Source organism: Lissotriton helveticus, chromosome 7, assembly GCF_964261635.1.
Source record: "Lissotriton helveticus chromosome 7, aLisHel1.1, whole genome shotgun sequence".
Classification (NCBI taxonomy): domain Eukaryota; kingdom Metazoa; phylum Chordata; class Amphibia; order Caudata; family Salamandridae; genus Lissotriton; species Lissotriton helveticus.
Genome location: NC_136068.1, coordinates 1,855,210,216 through 1,855,216,215, shown reverse-complemented (window position 1 = coordinate 1,855,216,215; position 6,000 = coordinate 1,855,210,216).

Here is a 6,000-nt window from a genome sequence, read left to right as displayed (position 1 = left end):
ACCAACTTTCCTATGCTTCTGCGCAGCATATATTCTATTGATTTATCACATTTACCTACTTTAACTGCATACACTACCTACACTCACTTAGACACTGCTCCAGGAAACCGTCAACATCCTCTACAAACCGGAAAGTATGCATTTTATTCTTCCACATTACTTTCAAGAAAGCCGGAAATTTTAGTTGCACCATGGCTATCAGGCTCCTTAAAGGCTCGATCCATTTTCCTAGCTCCCACTGCCTATTCGCGGTTACAATTGACAGGTCTGATCTAACCTCCACTTTCCCTCCATCAACTATTATAGCGTTCTTTTTCAAGGCAGATTTTCTCCTTCAAGCTATACGTCAGGAAATTTATCAAAATTCTCCTGGGTTTTGAGCGGTTTGGATTCAACCTAAAAGGATCCCGATGTATCCTTTGAATATCCGTAGCAATCTGATCCTCTGTTTCTTCTAACTCCAACTCTGTTTTTAACAATTGTACCACATAGCTCTTTAAATCAGATCCTTCTTTAACCTCCGGCAGCTTCAAAATTTTTAGATTATTTCTTCGTTGCATATTTTCCAATCTTTCAAGCCGTTCCTCATGCTCCCTGTCCCTAAACCTGACATTTTCTAACTCTTTGCTATTCTCCAACACCTTTCCCCTGATCTCTTTAACCTCCAGCTCCAGCGCCAAAGTACGCAGGTTCAACTCGTCAAATTTGGCTTCCAATAGAGCACACGCTTCTCTGATCCCTTCTTGATATGCTTTAGATTCCTCAAAACCCTTATGCATATTTATGTCCAGCTTTTTTAAGAGGGCATTAACTGAGATATCCAAATCTTCCTGCACTAGGGGACTCTTAGATACTCCCTCTTCACTGCCTGATATATCCCTACTTCTCGGCGTTCCAGGGAGTGGGGAGGTTTCATCACCCAATATCAAATGCTCTGTGCTGCCTTCCATATTCACCCCCAGGTCCGCTATGTTCGAAATGATTTGGTTCTCCCCCTCCATTTCTGTGTCCAGAACTTGGTATCTATTGGGACTCAAATGTTTTGACCAATCTAGCAAATTAATTTCTGCCGGGGCACCCTGTTGATCGTACACACCCTCCACTTCTGACCGATTTCTCTGCTCGCCCTTGGGTGTTTCTAAAGCAGCTGAAACGGCAGGTAAAGACTCTCTCTGCAAGATCAGGGTTCTAGGCAAGGTTTTGAAAAAAAGTGAATTAGGGGGTGATTTTTACCCTTTGATCTAGTGTACCTGGCCTACCGGGCTTGTTGCATTTATTACCTTGCTTAATGCATTTCTTAATGATGTTTTTAGGCTTAGTCCCTATGCTCCCAGTACTTCCTTTACTACTTTCAACCTGCGTTTTAGTACTCCCATCACCAGCTTCTTTTTGTAAATTTACTACATCTTCTCCCCCTACTCCCCTCCCTGCACTCCTTAAAGTATATCTAGTGGCTTCTTTTTTAGCTGTAATTTTGACACTCCTATTTGCAGCCAAACAATCTACACCTCCTCCAGCCTCCTTACCTCCCCTGCTATTGTTAGAAAATTGAGCCCCTGCAGGGTGCTGGTCACAGGCTTCTCTCCGATCTTCCTCCTCTTCAGCTCTGACTCTGCCCCTGCCCCTGCCGGGAGCCCCCACACAACGAAACTGAATCCTCGAAGCAGCCCACCTGCCTCTCCCTACCTCAGCTGCTGCTCTACTCCAGCGCACACTCCCCGCTGTAGATTCCGCCTCCGCCTCCTCCTGACCTGGTGAGCTTTCCCCGATCCAAGCCGCCATACACCGCCTACAAACACCGCAGTACAGCGCGGTGTCAAATCGGCTCCAAAATAACCACAAAGATGCAGAAATTAGGTAGGACCTGTCCGCCTATACTTTCGCCGCGTTTTTAGACGATCATTAGCCGCGCCAAAGCTTTAAATCGCCTTATCTGCCACCTCCGTCTCGGACACCCGCGACTGGCAAACTAGCTGGCCGCCATGTGTTAAGCATACTTATTTGTCTCCTTTAGCTGGCAAGTGCCTGTGCTGCTTCTCGGAAAAACACATCTAATACATCTGTCCATAACAATTTTGAGGTGAACAGGCTCCAGTAGAAAATCTTGTGCACCAGCAGCTGTCAATGGGTCAATAAACTGCCGAAGCTTCCATCTCTGGTCCATTTTGGATCTACATAAGTCTGACCGGCCAATCATTGACATGCTATCTACTGAAACCGGGGATGCTGGTCAGGCAGTCAGAGAGATAGCCTGCCTCAAGAGAAAGTTCCTAAATATATATCAGCATAGGTCAGGCTGTGAAACCTTAGAGACAATGGCATTATGGTTAAAGGGGTGCTTGTGGGCACGTTGTGTTTGAAAATACCAGTCCCATTCATTCAGATCTGGAAATGCCCTTCTAAATAATTGTACCATGTACTGTCGAGGATCAGAGCCTTCCCTACCCTCCAGTATCCCAAAAATCCTTAGGGTATTCTTCCTATGCTGGTTTACAGTGTCCTCCATCTTAGTTTGGAGGAATTTGAGCTGACCCTCATGGTTCTTAACAGACTTAACGGCTGTTGCAGCTGTCTGCTCATTAAAGGCCACTCTTTGCTGCAGATCTCTCACATTTGTTGTAAGATTACTGATCTGGCCAGAAACCTCCTCCAGCGATTTTTCAATCTGCACATTGTCTGCTCTTGCCTGGGTATAATAGGCCTGCACCGTTGCCCGATGAGCATGTAAAGCTAACATAATTGATCTTAAAGATGGTTCCTGCATAGCCTCTTACATTTCTCCTGCGAACTCCTTGATTGTAAGTGATGGAGAGTGGCCCGAAAGTGTTCCCAACTATATATCTAAGGGAGAACCAATATTCGGGGCAGAGCATATAAACTGAGCCTAAATCTTGGGGCACTGATTCTCACACACAGACTCAGGAAATGTGGCAGATAAACGAGAAATCATTGATTTACCTTCTCCCTTAGAGGTCACCCATTTCCTAAGCAGACTGCTCTCAGCCCCCTGGCTACTTGCCTTGCCAAACTGCCATTGCTTTGGAGGCTTGGATAAAGGTCCGTGACTTTATCTATACATTTTCTCTGCTTGGGCTGTCCTACTGTATTTCATTTTTTAGGGGTCACACCCCCTTGAGTTGAGATAGTGTCTGCTAGTGAGACCTGTGGCATGCAACCCAAAATCCCTGGGGCAGATAGGTGATTACTTTCACTTTGAACAGTCACTTGTACATCTGACTCTGTTGTAAAATGGTGCCTGGAGGCTCCCAGCTTTACCCCAAGTAGTAAGCCCTCATCATTCATCCATCGTATCATCCCTTGGTGCAATGTATGGATGACCAACACCATCAGCACCCCACAAGGCACAAGGTTCTCAATTCATTTTATTATGATTTGGAATTCCGAAGAATTCCACATAACATTACAATAAAACATTAATTCATAAAAAAAACAGTATTAAAAACCCATGAGGTGACACCCTGTAATAATCCTACATTACACACAGTACATAATACATTTTTCATTAGACCCCTAACTTTAGTTACGAATAAATACTGAAATAAACAATTTTCCTAAAATGACCTCCTCCCTGAAGGGACTAATCTCTGAGGATCATTAAATACGTCACTTCGAGGGACAGAAATCTTCTAATCATTATTTAGTGAGGAACATTATTGGCTGACTCCCTAATTTGATGAAGCTATCTAATCTAATCTACAATTACATTTGGACAGCGCATGGATAAGAAATTATGTATAGTTCATCCAATGTACGTTTAACGATATTCAAAAATAGTAATTAAAATCTTGTTTTTAAAAATCATATTTTTTGGAGAAGAATTTTAAATGAAGATATCGGCCGGTTTTTATAAAATACCATGTAAAGTGCCCATGCATTTTATATTGTACTGACGCAATAAAACCTTAATCTTTATCCAGGGCTTATACCTGATTCGACCCTTTTGGCTTTAGCCCAAGATTAATAAACTCAGCTACATTTATACAAATGTTATCCAATATACAGGCAGCAGATTAACAAAGGCAAGAGCAATTAAAACATTTCTTATGTCAAGGACAGAGAACAGTGTTAACAACAGATAATTTTGTAAAGTGCTACTGAGAGTGCAAATATATCAAGATAAAGTGCTAGTGCATAGATGCCCTAATCTCGAACAGAGCCCAGAATGATTATCTTGCATCAATATAACCAAAATAACTCAAAAGCTGCACAAGAAAACAAACAGGATTATTAAACACACTAATAAATAATTGTTACTTATCGTATGTTTCACGAGTTAAAAATGCTTAAAGTACTCAAAAATACTAAAACAAGGGAGATTATACAAGGTACTACATAATCCACTGATCACCCTACTTACTGGCTTCTAATATACATTTAAAAATTCTTTAAAAAAACAGAAAATCTTAAAACATATCTGTTCTGACGGAGGGTGCAGGAGAAAGTTGCGTGCCTGTTCTGCTGTTGAAATATTATATTGTAAAAAACCATGCCTTAGAAATTTGCGTCGTATTGAACTAAGTGCTGGGCACACAATCAAAACATGATTAAAAGCTTGGATACGACCATTGCATAAATCACAAAGTCTTTCATTTTTGGGGATACCTTCCCAAGCTCCTGTTACTATCCTCAACGGCAACAAATTCATTCTGGAGAGTAGAATCACTCTGCGTACACCATGATTCAGGTTCCAAAGAACATACGGCTGAGGATTTTTAATAATTGAGCTCTCCGCTATGCAGTCCAGTCTGCCATTCCCTCTGCATATTTTCAAATCTCTTTCTCGTGAGATCACATATATGGATTTTTTAATTAATTGCTTTAATGCTATTTTGTTTAAAACTGCTGCCCCTACTAAGTCCAAACCAAAAATGCTTAACGCTTTTAAATAGTTTCTGAAAATTACACTTTTACACAATAAATTATTAAAAATTTCCTTGTGCAATGCTAGCCTTAACAGGTTTTCTTGACCATTTATCAAAGCGTTACACCACCTTAAAGTCCCTGCCAATGACAAAACATACGTTGAGAGAAGGCCAAATTCGAGCCTAAGAGCCGCAATTAATGCAGCATTACTCAGGTTACATATTTGACGCCAAATTTTACCTTCCACTTTCTACCCCTCCCGGGTAGATGGGGAAAGCCAAAAGCAGTACTTACGTTTGTTGGTCGTGTGATACCCCACAGATCCTCTAATGAGGATTCCTGCACAGCGGGTGCTCCATGCGATCCCGGATGAGATCCCTGTTTGGGGAGGAGTCAATGAGCCAGGCCTAGAGGATTGCTGGAGAGTCAATGCTGACTTGGCACCAGTGTGATCTTGCCCATGATCCAGGTCCTGGTGCACAACCTTTCCCCTGCCTTGTACCTGGAGTGGAGGAGGAGGTGTGCTCACCGGTGCAATCGCTGCCGCTGTCGCCATTAAAGTCTCCCAAATGGGATCCTTCTCACAGTACCAGCTCCTTAGATGCGGCCTCAATCGTATCTTGTGCTGCCCCTGTTGTTAGCAGCTTCAAAATAGGGCACCCCTCTTGTGAAGGTGTAGTAACTGGGGTGTGGCTGCCGGGTTAGATCCTGGGTCATCCTCCTGCCGAAACACAAGATCTTCACCCCTATTTTTGACACCCCATTGTGTACCGCGGTCTCCTTGAGAGACATTAGCATTCTAAGGGTCCATCACTGAATCCTAAAAGATAGCTCTGCGCAAACACGAACAAAACATATGTCTGCTGCTTCCATGGTGAATATGGCATATACAGGATTTGTGTAGCTTGGTAAATGCCCAAAAGTATTCGGGTCTTCATCACAAAAATGATGCAACCCTGATTCACTACCTTGGTAAATATGCACCCAGGACTTGTCTTTCAACTAAACATATCCACCAAATGTAACAACTGAAATTTCATCACAATTATATCAGATCATACATGTATGGAAGGTGATGAATCTAGTGGCTATGTAATGGTGCCTGCCAAGCACTTT